We start from the raw sequence: 17309 nt of genomic DNA on the forward strand, positions 1-17309 counted from the left end.
TTTAAATACTTTTTTTAAAGTCATTACTGGTCCTTCTCTTATTTATATGTTGGTTGGCTTGGTACTTGGCTTATCTCCTTTTCTTATTAGCAGAGGGACCCAAGGTTACTTTTATTCTTCATATCTGAGGAGTCAATTAACTTCCAGCCTCCTCCAATGCCATCCCAATAAATAGAGGCTGCTCTAACCATATTTCCTTCCGCGGGGAGACCAGGATGTTCAGCCAATTCTGAATCCAATGTTAGCACTACTTCATGGTTGAGATATTCAGAGAATGGTTTCAGCTGAGGCACTGACCGCTCGCCTGATTACTACGTGCACTGCTTTCCTTGTCACACTGCTGTTTCACTAGGAGTATCTGTGCAGCCCCTTCAGTCCTAGCCCAAAGAGAACCCACTGCAGAGCAAAATTAGAGCGAGAAAATCTCTTGGGGAGGTGAAGGGGAGGCTGAAGGGTTTTCTTTTTTTTAGTTTTTTGTTTTGATGATAGCATATGATCTTTTGATCTTTAATTATTATTTTCTTCCTGTAGCCTCCCCACTTTCCAAGTCTGCAAATTACCCTTAAAATTGTTCATCTTCCATTTAAAAATGCTGTGGGCTAGACTGTACCTGAGCAATCTGGAGTGAGGAATTAAAACACCATAGCAGCTTTCACAGGAACAGCTGTCTTAAAAAAAAGAGAGCAAGGTGCAGACCAAGACAGACCCTTCATGAATAATGTGGCTCCTGCCCTCTTAAACATCCCTGGTAAGTCTCACCAGGAGTCATGGGGAGCGGCTATATTCAGCCCAGACTGTGCAGCTCCGCAGCCTAAAGCTTCGTCTCTGCCTAGAGGCGGGGGAGCAGCGCCAGCATCGGGCATTTGCAGGCAGGCAGTCACCCGGGGCGGCAAAACGATAGGGCAGCAGCCTCTGCCTTCGTGCTTGGCTGCGCTCCGTGCCCCTTCCCACTTGTGCTAATCCTTGTGCATCCTTGAGCGCAGGGGAAGGCGAGATGGTGCAGGTGGCCACGCTCCCCCGGACAGGGAGAGTTATGTGACTGAAAGTTGGCCCAGTTCTCCTGCTGCTTTACAGTGCCCCAGCTGGCAGCACTACATCATCCCTGCGGAGCAGGCAGGTGCCTCGGCACCGGCAGAGCCGGGATCAAGCACGAGGCAAGGTCAAGGATGTGAGCAGCAGGCGTGGGGGCTGTGTTGCTGGCACCAGGGAGCCGGCTCCGTTTCAAGTCCTCGAGTCGCTCCGGGAGGATGCTGTGCACGTGGAGCTACCCAACGACCACCGTGAAATTGGGCTTTCCTCCCTTCATGAGTGGCACAGAAAATGAGCCATCCTTCAGGCAGCGAAGTGCAATTTTCGTTAAATTGCTGAGGAGGATCATGCTGAAGTGGAAGGCAAGGAGATTCAAGATGGGTGGCAAAGATGAACACATAACGAAGGCTAGAGTTTCAAATCTTGCCAGCCAATGGCAAAAATCTCCCCCTCTATTTGTGAATCTAATAGGCGTGTGACACACACGTGGTGGAAGTAGTTGAGCCTTCCCATCTGGCACTTCTGATTAATCAAGAGCCTGTAAAGCCACAGAAACCTCCAAAAATATCCATCGACAAGAGCTGAGCGAGGGAGAGAAAAGTAAGATAACTCCAAATGTGTCTGCACAGAGACTGTGCTTAATCCTAACAGGTGGTGATGAACATCGAGTGATTTAGAGCTCAGGGGAGAATAGGAATCTGAAAGATCAAATATCATTCCAAAACACAGCCACACTTTGAGACCTGAACATTTCGGCTCCAAGTCTTCCAGGACAGCTGAATATGAACACAGGGAGAGGAAATGGAGAGATCAGCTCCAACTCAGCACTTCACATAGTGTTCGTTGTTAAATGGTCAAAAAAGAAATGACTGGCTCACCCTATATGCCAAACTCCTCCAAAAAGGAGAAAAATACGAAGCAAAGTCCAGTTTTGTTCAGGTCCTAGACCAATATTCAAAACCCCTTTCTTTCTATTGATAGCACCTTGCATCCCTTACACATTAAGTTGCAGTGACACCTGTACCCCAAATGAATGTTGGTTGGAAGGATCAAGACTGGCAGAATTAAGATCTACAAGTGATTTATGAATGCAATTCAGTGGCTCTTGTCAATATGTTTTATAAACAGCACAGTTTGTTCAATTGCTCTAGGCATCATTTCTGCAAAGCTACATGCAGGTCTCAGGTGCTCTGCACTCAGCAAGACTCTGCAAGACACCAAGGAAGTGAAGGAGAAAGGGTGGAGTAAATGAAGCAGAAGCTCTGGAGGAGAGAAAATTTTTCTCCCAAAGTTGGAGGATTGAAGTTCAGCAATGGAAGAAGCTCACCAGCTCGGCAAAATCTCTTCAATCAGGTTGTGGGTTTTGGCATAGGAAAGTATTACAGGAGTCTTTTACTGCTCTCCCCAATTTTTCCAGCAGCTAATAGCCTGCTGTTCTTCTCCTCAAGCAGAGAACTAACTTGAAAACAGTTTATCCATCTCAAAGTCCATATTAAGCAGTAATGCTAGTCAGCACAGCCTCTGCCATCAAACCCAAGGTAAACGTGCTCTGAATGGGGGCTGACAAATACTGGGTGGGGAGACTGCAGAGAGTGCAGAAGGAATCGTTTGCTTTTTCTATTGTGTCAGAACGGACCCTTTGGAAAGAGGACGGTGCAGCTTTAATAATAAAAAAAATGAAAGAAAGAAAGGAAGAAAAAAAGAAAGAAAGGTGCCTCCGTTGTCTCGGCAGCTGATCAACAAAGGAGCAGTCGTGAGCTGTAACCTCTTGGAGCTGCAGTCTGGAACATGACACATGTCAGGCTATGATAAATGGTGCGGAGTGTGTGCAATTTCAAGCGCAATGCCCTTGAGATGCTCAGGACCCCGATCGCAAATGTTATTGTTAAATTAAACCTTAAAGGAAGGATTGGAAAGGGGAGGGGTGGGTTTGGGTGCGTGTGTGCGTGTATGTATGTGTATGCGCGTGCGTCGTCGGGGTGTGTGTATGTGTGTGTATTTATATATATATATATATATATATATATATATATATATATATGTATATATGAAATACACAGAAGAGAAGGGAAAAATGGCAAGGTGAAAAGAGAAAAACTTTGTATTTCTTTTAATTGAACTGTGCATCTTCTAGGTCTGGCTGAGCTCTGGGAGAACTTCAGGCAGGATTTTCTCTCCTACAGGCATTTTATTACCTTTGCTCCATCACAATTTGATAGCTAGAGATCAGCTAAAGTAGGAGAATGAGAGACTGGAAAATAAATAAATAAATAAATAAATACATCCCACGGATGCACAGTTCCCATAGCTGAAGTGTTCTGCATCAAGGTCCCTTTTAACCCAAATGAGTGAAGTTTCAGAGAGTTTTGAGCCCCAACTCCGGGAGCTGTGCGTCTCCGAGGGCTGGTTTGTGTTTGATGGTGTATGTTTGTTTTTTCTGAGACAAATACTCATGCTTAAATGCTGCTCTGAGAAAGAGGCAGTGTTCACAGTCATAATGCGTGTCAGGGAGCTTGAGGAAAGGACGTTGTAAGTCTTCTGGGTAGATATCATCCCAGGCCTGCAGGAACAGCAGAGGTGTGGAGCACGTGGTTTCTATGCCACCAGTGTCCTGCTTTTTTTCCCTGTGGCTTAAGCACTGGAGCTGAGGACAGAGGCAGTAAAGACATGTTTCAACTGGCAGTTAGAATACTATGAGCGATTAAGTAGTGTAGAGAAGAGAAAAAAATAAACCAAGAGGAATAAAAAAATCCCTAGGCCCTGAATAATCTTCTCCCAGACCTGGTGGTAAGGAGACCTTGGCAAGCCTTATATCCCACCCCAAAATTCTTGGCTTTTGCTTCAGGCCAGTAGGGCCACAGCCATAGCAGAGAGTCCAGGGACTTGGTCTCATTGAGGCTCATCTCTGCAGCTTCCAGGTTCCTCCTTGCTCCCTCTGGAGAGCTGAGAGCCACTGATGGGACATAGTAGCCCTGCCCCTGGGTCCTCCCTGCACACTGAGGAAGTCTTCTGGCACACTGAGCCCTTAACCTATTCCTCTCTTTCCCTTCCTTCTGTTGGCTATTTTATGTCTTCCCCGTTTCATATGTGCAGAAGAGCGTCCACTTTTAACTGAGCCAAACTGCCCAAAAATCCCGTCTTTGGCTTCTCCCTTTCCATATCCCCACCTCACGCACCACTTCCACGCTGAGTTTAATTAGTGTAGGCAATGCAGGAAAAAAGGAGGAGAATGGAAACAGGCAAACAAGAGAGAAGAACATTGGAGGGGACGAGGTATGGGGTGGGGCAGCTGGAAAGTGTTCCAGGGAAATGCTTGCATGACTAGCAAAACCAAAGGGAAGAAAGAAGCAAATGAGCAACATAGACCTCCGCTAGAAAAGGAGATAGGAAAAGCCTTTAAATCACAATGAGAAGAAAACTCGAACAAACAGTAAATGTAACAAAGAACAATTCTAGAAATGACTCACTAAGTAAGATACATCCTTTGCTCTAATTTGTACCAGATACAAGACGGATCCATCGGCCAGCAATGATCAGCATATTCGACTTCCATGACTTATTTAAAACACATCGGACAAGGCAAATAGGTAGCACAGACCTGGCACACCAGCTGCATTTTACTCCTGGTTGTCTCCACAGTAACTCATTGTCCATTAGAGCCTTGAGAGTGACGCGACAGCACTGTAAATGAGGCTAAGATCTGGGAAACACAACGAATGCAAAAAATACATTAGATACCAACGTACTAAGTACTATTATTTTTAGAAGGCATCTTACGAACATCCTACGGCTTGTTTTGTACTTTTTGGCTACCGTTGCCTAGCGTCCAGGAAAAGTCAAGTCCTTTTTTGGTCCTTTGGAACGTTTTCCCCGTGTTTCTTGTTATTAAAGAAAATAAACATAGACAAAAGCGGACTTTATTGTAACTATAAATAATTCAATGCAGATGGATTCATGGAAAAAAACAGCAGGCAGATTTTCAGAGAGAAAGAAAGAGAGGAATGCTCTAAGGTTAAATGGTGAAGAAAATAGGGTGAGGAGGAAAGAAACTGCAAGATGTATTGAGAATAGATAGAAACAAGAAGCTAACGGAAAAAAACAAAGGAGCGGGTAAATGAAAATAAAGGGAATTTGGAAAGGCACTGCAACTTCTTTGAAGAGTTCATTTTCTTTAGTTATAAGCATGGGTATTTCTTGGCATGGAGAAAAAGCAGACATTGGCTATCTTTCTTGAGATGGTACCGCCAAAGGGATACGTTTGATAAAATCCCATACTGATATGTTATGGCTCCTAAATTCCTACTGTTGAGACAACCGGCAGCTTCAGGTGAAGCTAAGAGGATTATTTAACAACAGGTATCTCCAGCTAATAATTGCCTCATGTCACAAACCAGACTCAGAAATGTGGCCAAGCTCCTCTCTAAGTACAGCTCCATAGCACGGAGGAGGGCATCACTCAGGGACAACTTCTTCACAGAATCGTGTTGGCTCTTTAGTTTTCTGAATCCCATGCGCTTTGCATGGATGGATGATATGCTATCAGCTGCCTGGGAAATAAGCTCTGCCATTTGATAAAACTTACCGATACTCATTGCTCTGTCTCGTCCTAGCAAAATGCCTCCTCTTGAAGCAATGGGCATTGGGTAAAACCTCCTTTTATCTCTAAACTGCTTTCCATCCTGATGGAACCCTTTAGAAAATAAGTGAAAATACAGTGAAGTGTGGTTTAATGGAGAGTCTGGAAATCCACAGTCTGTTCTCAGCCCTGGTATCAGTTCACTGCATGACATAAATCTTGGTGCAATATACCAAGGGTGGGAATCTAAGAACAACTCAGCGGTGTTTCTTACTGCTCTGAGACCCCCAAAGGAAGGTAATGCAAAAGTACAAGGCATCTAGCCCTAGCTCTCCATTCACATAGCTTTACTGCATAAGAATAACCCAATAGACTTCACTGAGGCCCTAGACATACAAACTAGGAATAACCTACTTGAGATTCAGATTTAGTTTCCCATCTTAGCAGCTTTATTAGGGTCTATACACTTGAAATAAATAACTTTTTCATTATTTGAACTGCATCCTTGGGGGGAGGGGGCGGGGGAAGAGAGGCTTGTTTTAGTCCTTGTAATTTCAAAGATCCAGGCATTCTCTCCAGCAAAACAGCTCGTATAGCATGCTGAGTTCCAAATGGCGTGTTAGAAATCATAAGACATTTTTAAACCATCCTAAAGATCTGAAAAGATCTGGATAGAAACCTAACATGGAGGAAAAAAAACCTGCCAGTATGAATATATGGATATTTTATGGGTTTCAGCCTGAATTTGAAAAAAAACAGGGAGATTCACTAGGAGTCACATTTTTTTATTAGTATGAGAGTGAAGATGAAAGATTTTTGAGGAACAACAACAGAACTTCTAACCCCATACTCTTGTTCTCTTATCCCCATTGGCTGTCCCCCCACTTACAACTCCCAGGGTTGTTCCCAGAACTTCTGACCCCATTTGTTTTCTCTCCACTGCTTATCCACCTGAAGCAACATTAATATAGGGCCACAGCAAGTTGTGAGGAACATAAACGTGCTCCCAAATTCTGAGAACTCAGAGAAGTAAACTGTTGTCAGAGAAAAACAAACGTGGAAGAAAAGCCTGTCTCGTAGTTTCAAGGAACTAGTGAAGAAATGTGTGATGTGAAAGAAGAGCTGGAGCAGCTTTGCTTGATTGCAAACAACAGTTTCAAAGCAACTCATTTGGCTGATGTTGCACAAGAAAAGTGCAAATTTTTTTGATGTATTGATTCTGCAGGCCTAAATAGAATCAAAGTTACTTAGGAATTTAACTAGAATGACTGAAGCCAGCATAAAACTAAACATATAGTTTATGTTTTATGTCCTACATGGAGTACCTTCATGCACGACATAAGGAGTGAAAGACCTATTTGTGCAGAGACACTATTTGGAGCAGAACTGAGGTTAGTGATACGTTTTGGCTCCTGTTTCTATAGATAATTGTATAGCAATGGTTACTGAAATGGAAGGCAGAAGAGGAGCTGCAAAAACATTCTGTGAAGACAGCTGAACCTGTCTTTCCTTTTCAAGATTGCTTTTGGAAAAGGTGCTGCAACAGTTAGCTATCTCCTGTGAACACAAGGCATCAGGAGACAGACACAGGAAGGTTTCCAGGGAAGAGAACCACGCACCCTGAGGTGGGAAAAAGGCTTGCCTCAAGCCTGTAAACATTTGAGAAACAAAAGTAGAAGCAGAGGGAGAAATCATCTTCTTGTCATTCTCCTGCTTTGCCACATGCTGGGGGAATAGCACATTGTTCTCCCATCGAACAAGGCACGGTTCCCACCATGCGCAATTATCCCTCAATGGGAAAAGAATGTGAGCCTCACTTTGCTTTATTATCAACTCTGTGCAGTGTGGAGATAACTGCACAGACTGGTTGGTCCCTGAAAAGCAAAGATGAATTTTGATCAAAATTGGATTAGGGAGCATTTCATTTCTACTTAAGAGTGGTTCTGAACTGATTTCTCATTTACTCAATATGCAAAAAATTAACAAAATAAAAACTGTCAAGAACAGAATAATGGTGCTGAGAAGAAAAATAAAGCCCCCAAAATTCCTGGAAAATAATTGGACTGAAACAGCTCCAAGTCAGATTAGCTTTAAATCTTCTTAAGAATGATGAAGGCTCTTGCAACCAAAGGCAAGTTATTTCATTAGGCTGATTCTGCATATTTAATTCCCAGTCTGCCAATTTAATGCAATAATTTTTTGGTTATCAGAGGCAATTTTTTCTTGCTATATATTAATGATACTGCATTTGGTACAAAAGTAGAAGTCTACAGTCATGCAATCACAGAATATTAAGTGCTCAGTCAAGTCCCAATCAAATTGCGTTCAAATGGGTTAAAGGGAGACAGTCAGAGCTGCCAATCCCAAAATACCACCTGGTCCTTCAGCCTATTCTGTGGCCAAAGGAAGAGTACTCTTTTGACTTCAGCAGAATCTGAGATGGAAAATATTTCTGTCCAAACAAAATTGGCCTGTAATCTGGGTAAGCTATTCAGAGCAAAGAGTGGCAAATTTAGCCCTTTCTGCTGTTTGTAAATTGTCCATGTATGGACTTTGGGTTTTTTTAATGCCTTTGCATGCATTTGTTTGATAAATGCTATATACAGAAAGATTTCAGAAAATTGGTGGCATTGATTAGGCCTTATACTGTCCTCAATAGATTGTTTGTGGTGTAAGTCTGGTCCTTTAGATTACGATGCAATTTACCCATAAAGCATATATGCTAAAATATCTGTGTAAAATACACTAAATCAGATTCTTAAGAATTTTAAAGCTGAAGTCTGAAGCTCTTCCCCAATCTGTTTATCAAAACTGTGTGGCTGCTCTGAGATAAAAGTGTTTTGCCCCATAAGCAAGAAGATCAAACTTATGAGCCATCATAATCCTACTTGCACTTGTAAATAATAGCTGATTCAGCTGTAAAGGAAAAGCAGCTTTAGGTGCCACAGTATTAACATTTCCAAAAGTTTCCTGCCGATGTCAGCCTTCTAGCCTTCCAAATAGTCCAGCATGCCAGGCTCTAGGTCCTGAGCTGAACTGTTTTCCCCATGCATACCGAGATGCACTAGAAATATCCCCCTTATTTCAAAATGTTTGTTCTGCATGTATGTGTGTTTTTGAGATAATCTTAGTGAAAATAAAGCTATAATACCTATAGGAGGAGAAACTACATCTATTTCAAACACTGTAGGAGTGTGATATATTAAGGTCAGATACAGAGGCAAATTCCATACGAAGGTCTGAGGGTAACCTACTGGCTCAGCTGGACAGGACAGACCACATTGACTACCCTGGGCCTAATTTATTCAAAAATCGCAGCTCAGAGGCTTCCTGTTTTCACCCCTCCACGGAGCAGGCAATGCACATCTGGTTCAGGGATCAGCTGAAGACCCTATCTCCCAGTAGCCTAAGCACCCGTTTATACCTACATTCAGATTACTCCCCTTTCTGGTGGTGGAGAAAGGGCAAAGCCAGGTATCTACATACTTCTGAGTGCTACATCAAAGAGAGGGGGCAGAAGGCTATGCTGTATCCCGTAGCGCATGTCCCATGCAGGTGACTAAAGGATGTCCATACATTCATTATGCCCTGGGCGGACGTTCAGGTGAGAGAAAAGTTCTTTCATAATTATGAAGAAAGTATTTATTACCTGTGAGATATCTGATTCTTGAGTACACGTCAGGGAAAGGAGAGCATTAGGTGGATCGTGTTGACTCCTCTTGTCTTGATATTTGCTTGTATTTCTCCCCAGGAAGAAAACTTTTCTTGCTGACGTACCAATCTCTTGAAAACATGAAAAAAATCCCCTTCTGCCGACATTCCCTTCCGAGTCTGGGAACCTCCATTGTCTTTTCTCTGGTAATAAATGATAATAATTAAAGGCAAATACACAATAATTAGTCACACTAGGTTTATCCATCTGGCATACCTGTATCTCATCACTGTGTCTTTGAAACAGATGACAAGCACCATATTGCACAACATCCTGCTAATGGGTCTAAGCAGGGAAAAGAAGGTAAAGGGGTTACCACAGGAAAAAAAAAGGGGGGAAAAAAAGAAAAAAAAAAAAAGTCAGCATCGAGGAACAAGAACATTATACAGGATTACAAAAGTAGTGGTGGCTGGCTGTCAATTTATAAACCACTTGCTGGCAGACGTACTTCAAAGTGAGGGTTAAGAAGACAGGAAAACATGGAGCATCCAGCTTCAGCTACGTTCTGCTTCTATATCTGTACCTGTTGTATCTACTGTTCAAATGAGGATCATTCCCTGGAAGATTTTAGCTGGGTATGCAGCCAAATGGGGAAAGTGAACTATTTTAAGGCCTTTGTCTGGCTACCTGGACATTTGGATTTCATTCAGAGGATAACATGTTGTGGACCAATTAACCAGGCTTTTGGGTCTCTCTTCCTTGCAGGTTGACTGATGTGCATCAGGAATCTCTCCATCCCTACGATGGCTGCCTGAGAGAAGGCAGAGCAAAATTAATACAGCAAAGAATTTTCAACAAATATTTACTCCTTTTTAAAATATCATACAAGGCTGGCATTTGATTTCTGGGAACTTGTGAGAGACAGAGACTTACTTGTATAAATAATCGCAGAGAGCCAATTTCAGTCACATGTATTCGGATTTCGATTAAACCTCTACAAGTATTTCAACTGTCTTTCAAACAGAGAACAGAAACTTGCACGCACTGAGAACTGATTTTCTGGCTGTAATGATTTTCTGGATGTAATGCAGTCATGTCCAAGACAACAGTCATGGTGCAGGGCCCAACTATGTTACCTAGCTGCACAAAAACAAAAAAAGCAAACAAAGGCGGTGCCTGACCCAAATCCTCCACAGTCTAGATATAAGACAAACACCAAGTGATTTTGCACTTCCGTAGATCTAATATATCTGTCTGAATCTTGCATAGCTGAAAGCTATCGGTTGTCAGCCTCTAAAGCTATACAAGGTTGCAAAAGAAAAACATCATCTATAATAAATTATGAGGTAAAAATCAGACCTTTGGTAATTTACACCCCTTAGACATTCAGACTTCAAGGCAAACTCATGCTTCAGAAACATCAAGCTGATTATCAAACCGCTCTGTTACTCGCACTCTGGGAAGATTCATATCTGCCTATCTGGGAAGATTCATATCTGCCTGGGGTTTAAGGAACTTCTTTTCTGTGCCTTTGCAATGAAGGCACTCGTTCTTGTAGGTGAGGTTGAGGCCAGTGTAGTCACAAGCTGTAGTATGGATGATGGCAACTCCTAGCAGCTGAAATGTCCAGGTCTCAGGAGAAGAATGATATAATGAACACGGATAAGGAAGCTTACCTGTTTTCAGGCAATGCCTCCAGGGGTCTATAGAAACATTAATGAAAAATACCATAGGTTTATTCATGTGCATTGCCTTCAGTGCATTAAGAACTCTGACCAGATGGGGAGATAGGGAAAACAATGGAAAATAATACATTCTGAGCTAGGAGAAGTTTTACAGAAGATGCTTTCCGTGCATCTCTTACTGATCTCTATGCCTGACCATGTTGACATGAGGAATGAATCATAAAATTTGCTGGAAGAACGGCTTTTTCCTTATATATCTAGAGATTATCTTGCAAAAAAGTACACTAGCCCAGAAGCAACTGTATTTCAGTGGTGACTAACTAGACCCATCACACGCGATATACTATGGTGTTCTTGCTTTAGTCTGCAAATGAATTCTCTCCCCCTCAATCTAGAAAGCATCAAAATACTTTGGGATACTGAATTTATATAAAAACAGAGCAAAAGAATTTAGTTTATCATTAATTCTCTCTAGGCAAATTAACTGGGAACAGCTTTTCAAAATACTTCCTGTACATATTTTCTATACAGAAAGACCTTCTCTTGTTTGTTTCTTTCTTCCTCTGGACAGTCCCTAGTGATGATTTTCACAGCTCTTATGGAAGCAGCTCATTGTTCTGTTGAGACTTAATTAAAGTGCACTTCCATGTGAAATTAGGCTATTGTATTTATTTAATCTTTATGGTAATTGCTGTAGAAGGGCTGTGACTGTCTACATCCTACTCCACACACCCATGTCTCTCCTCACCCCACCCCAGTGTCACCACTCCCCAACGGAAATGGCTAGTCATTCTGCCCTGGTCAAAGTCCTCATCTACTCAAGTGATGCATTTGAACTTTAACCTACGAATAGCAATATTTGCTTGCCATGCCAGCATCTTTCATGGATGAAAGGTATGCTGAAGCAGCCCTGGAGAGAGGGAGAAACGTTGCTTGTGGTTTTCTTCTCCCAAATGTTAGGTAACACCATATGGAATACTTACAGAACTCTCCTGGTATTTTCTGAGCTAGCCCATGAGTCTATCCTGGGCTAGTGTTCTTCTTGAGACTGAACACTACTGCCATAGGATCTTTTTCATAAAAATAAAAAATTTTAAAATTTATGAGTTCCATCCATACCACCTGCAATGTTAAATGTATAATTTCCATGAGAGCGCATTGCTGGGTATTGCTGGGTATTGTTTTATGTCTAAACATTATCTAATGAAGATGTTTGCAAAACAAAGCTTCAATCCTTAAATTTTTGGGGAGGTGGGGGAGTAGAGAGGTTGCAATTTCAGTTCAGTGAACAGTTGTACAGTGAGCTGAGTCTGTTTTTCAAAGAGCTGTTAGTAAATTGAAAACAACATCAGGTTTCATTGACTCCACTGTGCCTGGAAATGTCTGAGTAGACTTGCAGTGAGGAATAAAAAAGCAAATAAATGTAATTAAAGCATCCAAATGGTCTGATGCCAATATGATTGGGATTTATTATTTTGTCCACAAAGAATGAGCTACTGACAGGAGTTTTTTCTGAGCTGAACCAGCAGACAAGAGATCAGTCTGTCTCCAAGACCATACCTAAAGTTCAAAACTGGCTCAGAAGAGCTCAGTCACATGGCAGGAGGAAGAAAGCTGAAGTTTCTGGCCCATCATTGTAAGGCTAAATTTGAGTTTTCTGTCATAGTCTAACATCTTGTTTAAATTAATGTTGCTGCAATCCTCTGACATACGGTGGATTCATATTTAACCTAGTTTTTGAAATTGGTTGATTAAAACAAAAAGAAGTTCAGTGGTCCATAAATCAGTTCTCTGAAACACAGATTATAATCCAGGGCCTTTCCAAAAACTATATTCTCTGTTTCCTGCCAGGTCTGTATTTTATTTAATTGATGACCTACATTTTCTTTCCATCTGAACTGATTATTCTCTTTTACACCGTCCCACAGGGCTGTACGCTGGCCCTCATGCTTGTGAAACTCTGAATTGGCTTCCCTTTCTACATCAGCATGAGGAGTGAATTATCATTGCAACATCATATCAATATTGCCCGTCTTTACTTTGATTTATCAGCCGGCTGATCCCAATAGCCAGGCTCTGCTTCCTTGCTCAGTGCATGCGTTGATACAGCTGTAGTTCCAAATCTAGCAGCAGACGCACCGTAGCTGTGCACTTTCAGAGCTCTGCAGCTGCCTTTCTCGATGATGGGCTAGATAGCCCCATACTGGCACAGCAGCCACATCCACTAGCTTGGAGGAAGGCATGAGACACCCCTCACTCAGCACAGACGGAATAATCCATCCTGCTGTGAAAGCCTTGCCCTGATCCGCTGGACACAGAAACCAGCTTCAGCTCTGAAGCACGAGATTTTACAGCCTTCAAAACTTCTTCAGTGTTAACTCTTGCTATCCTTCTTATCCACATACTCAATCTCCATATAAATCTTACTGAAGTCTAACTCAGACTATATACCACAACAAAATTAACTTCTTTAATAATCCAGTACTTCCTTTAGCATTTCTTTTTTCTATTCCATTTTTTGTTGCTACCACAACGAGAGTATTGGTTTCAGTTAAGAAGGGATGTGGCAAAACCAAAAAAGATACTAAGAGGCTTAGTGCTCAAAGGGCAGCATCTGAAGGCTCTGGATGGGCATCAAGGCCAACATGCTCTAGGTGCTATATCTGCCTACCTTAAGACATATATTCCAATCTAAGAGCACTTCCAATCTTAGTGGAATACAAGATTTAACAGGTGCCTGGACAAAACAGAGCTGTTTGTTAGGAAAATAGGGAAAAAGTAATAGTTTCTAGGTAGGAGAGAATTTAGGTGGTTGTTCTTGTCTCTTCAATGTGACTTAGCTTTGCTCAACTGCTGTCACGTCAGCCCACTTACAATCTATTTGGCATGTTCCTTCTTATGCAGGTCTAGGAAATCAGGGCATGAGCTCTGCTTCTTGTATAAGCTTCTGGGTTTACCTGTGATTCCTCTTAGGTGCATTGCCTTAGACATTTACTGCCAACGTTTTGGCTTTCTTCGTTATTACAGTGCCTCGTATCTTCAGAGACTGGCTATTTGATTGAGCTTGTTTTTGGACTCCAAAGGCACTGGAAGGAAAGGCTGAGATGACAGTTTCTTTCGATGCAAACTTGATAATACAACTGCACTTTCTGGCAAATTGCACCTACACTAGCGTAGGGAACGCATCTGAGCTGATATTTGATCTTCAGTGACTAGCTCTGACGATCTTTTTGTATAGAATATATACATCCTATGTGCTGTTTTGATTGCCAGGTTCCCCGTCAGGCAGTGCTACACTAAGGATAGCTCAAAATGAACATGGTAGTGTTTTAAATCAGCCAGCATTGCCCCTCAGCCCCTCCAAAACACATGGGGCCACACCTTGAAAGACCTAAAGAGAAGAAATAAGGAAAAACAAAACAAAAAGCCCAGCGACTACAAAAACGGGCAGAAACTTCAGCACTATTATCACTCCCCTTCATCTGCTCAAAAACCCTCGCTGCAGGGGTTGTCATGGTGATGCAGGTTTGACCTCTCACTTTTTACTCTTCCAGGAGCTAAAAAGGTAAAAATGAGCCATTCCATCTCAAATGAAAATCAACTTCCCTCCGTCGAAAGATGTTGAATTGCTTTTTCCCCTTTGTCAAACCAAATATTTCCATAGGCGACACAGAAATACATAAAGAAGTCAGTGTGCAAGAGCTGAGCGATGGTGAGGGGATCGTGGGGCAAGAGGAGACACCATGGGAATGGCTCAGGTTTCTCAGAAGTCACAAGGCGCTGCATCCCACCTTCGCCCTACACCGTCTCCAGCTGTCTTGGTGGTCAGGTATTTTCTCGGTCAGTTTAGCAAGGGGGTTGAGTTTGTGGCAGCTCTAGGGCAGAAAAATCAAACTATTGATTGAACTGTGCAGCAGCCTCATAAGGCATTATTAGCAGCCTGCTGTATACGAGAGCAGAAAGGGCAAAATCAGTTTTTTTTATTAATATTCTTGAGAGTCTGGCTTCAGTGAGCCAGCTGTTTGGCCAGGTTGGCAGCAATGTGATGGCACCATCGCTGTGTCTCTGGGTCACGCTGGTAATAGACGTGGAAGGGTTTGTGTTTGCACGAGGGGGTGGCCTAATTTATCAAGATCCAGCCCTTGTCTGGACTACGAGCCGAAGTAATCTCTGTCTGTTGATTACTTTGAATCTAAGTCCTCTGCTCTGATAACCTTATCCTTCCCTACTTGCTCGTTCCCCCCCCCTCCATTCTCTCCTCCCACCACTTTCACGCAGTGCCAGGGTAGCCTGACATGTGAAACCAGCATGACTTCAAATCAAATATGCAGGCTAACGACGCGCTGGCCTTGAATGAAACACTTGAAGAATCTCTGATGCAAATTCCCTAGCGCCTTGTATGGCTCTGTCAAGAGAATCTCCCCCAGTTCCAAGTTAAGAGAGCACTACGGATTTTATCTCAGAGAATAATATATGCACATACACATATATATGTATGTATGTGCGTGTTTGTATATGCTTTGTATATACAAAGCACCAGCCTTAAATTCCTGCTAAACTACAGTCAAAGCCTGGAGCCACCTAAAGTTCAGATGATTCCCACAGTTTTGGAACGAAAGTTTCTGAGGACCAGTGTTGTGCTTGTGGGCTCACATTTTATTGTGCAAAGTCCTTGTGGCACCAAACTACCAGGAGTTTAGCTTGTCTCCAAACAGTGGTATCCTCTGACCAGGGACTGTCTGCCTATTTCTCCTGAGGTCCTTCATGTACATCCTTGCTTCCTCTTTTCACTTCCTCCAAATAACTGATTAGAGGAATGGGTTTAGTGAAACGCTGTACACACACATCATACCCCTCCATGGGGTACATACCAGTGTCTAGGACATCTCCCTAAAAGGCTTTGTGCATTAACTACTGAGTTATTTCAGAAAAATAACAACATCATTTCCTCCTGCTGTGTTTCAGAAGGGTTGTTTTGCTAAACTCCAAATTGCTCCAGTGCCCAAGACTCAGACTCAGCTATAGGACAGTACTGAGCTTTCATCCCTTTGCTTTGCTCCTTTAGAAAACAGCAATACTCAAATGAGGCACAAAACACCTCGATGCATCCGCCACATTAATAAAGACTTGCACTTTTTTAAAGAGTGAAGAATATGGACAAATTCCTGCCATTGCTTACCTTTCTCCTTGTCAGCCTTGCTGGCGTGTGCAGGAGGCTTCCTCTTGTCCACACACCGAGTAGTGGCTCTCTCAGTAGGTTTTCTTCTGGACCCCTTGGGTATTTCTGGAAAAAGCTGCAGATTTTCTCTTAGAAACCAAAACCTCCTCCATCTTCTTGACCATTACTACAAAAGTCACAATGACCTCTTAATTCATTCGGCAGAGATACGCCATGCAGAGACTCAGTAGATTGCTTCTCAATCTCAGCTAGTAGGCCACTGATGCCCTGAATTATGAAGACAGATGGTATAGGAGCCAACACTTCAGGAGTATCTTGTGGAAGGGCATTCCACAGGTTAATTATACCTGTAAAGCTTTTTTCTTTACAACATTAGAGCTCAGCGAGCCTGGTTTGCCTCTATAAAAGATGGTTGTCATATTACATGCAATCCATTTCTCTAGCACAGACAGGCATTTTCTGAGATTAAGCTTTGCAGGAAAAAAAAATTATCTCAGACATACCCCTTTGTCTTAATTTCAGCTATACCAAAAGCAAATCCAGCTCTATTTAAATTCACTTTGGGGATCGGGGGTGAGGAGATTGGAGCATATAGTACCCTAATCCCATTGTTTTCATACTGTAATTCTCTGGAAATAAGATAGCTGAGGGACGTTAGGAAGGTGCTAACTTCTGTATATTCATGATCCTAGGTTCAGACCTGAAATGAAAATTAAAAAGAACTTCCCAAATACCACCACTTCTTTTCTCTCTCTCTCTCTCTCTCTTATCCTGCATTTTCCACAGTCTGAAAGATGTAAGTCATTAGATAAATGACTGCCAGCAGAATGCTATAGTTGCAACATAAACGACGGAGACTAAATCCATAAGAAAAAAATATATAATACATCCCCCAGAGAAAAGTTCTGCTTTTCACATTTAAATGTACCAGTTATCAGCTATTCCTGTTCACAGGGCATTAAAATACATGCTGTTTTCTAAGCTCTGATGCAGCTCTAACTGGACTCAAGCTTGGAACTAAAATAGCACATATTTTACAAAGTGGTGTAATGTAAAACTGTCTAAACCTCTCTCTCCTTGCTAGGTCTCTCCAAGGCTGTATCCAGAGAATCCTGCTTCTTCTTTATAGCATCATCGTTTACGTCTTTGTTTATCGGTGGAACGAACTTGTCGGTAACTGTCTTCCCA

General features: G+C 42.3%; 1 long non-coding RNA gene across 2 annotated transcripts; it reads right to left on the reverse strand.

Moving 5' to 3' along the window:
* Positions 1–3109: 3109 nt before the first annotated feature.
* LOC134144703 (uncharacterized) lies at positions 3110–16277 on the reverse strand. Of its 2 annotated transcripts, none has more exons than XR_009959455.1 (5): positions 16122–16277; positions 9255–9460; positions 5612–5719; positions 4628–4729; positions 3110–3673 (listed from the first exon to the last, which is right to left on the reverse strand). It is a non-coding gene; the product is annotated as an uncharacterized LOC134144703 (long non-coding RNA). The 2 variants fall into 2 exon arrangements; XR_009959456.1 differs by lacking the exon at positions 16122–16277 and adding an exon at positions 9945–10019.
* Positions 16278–17309: the final 1032 nt, after the last annotated feature.

The sequence above is a fragment of the Rhea pennata genome, chromosome 10 (assembly GCF_028389875.1).
Source record: "Rhea pennata isolate bPtePen1 chromosome 10, bPtePen1.pri, whole genome shotgun sequence".
Taxonomy (NCBI): Eukaryota; Metazoa; Chordata; class Aves; order Rheiformes; family Rheidae; genus Rhea; species Rhea pennata.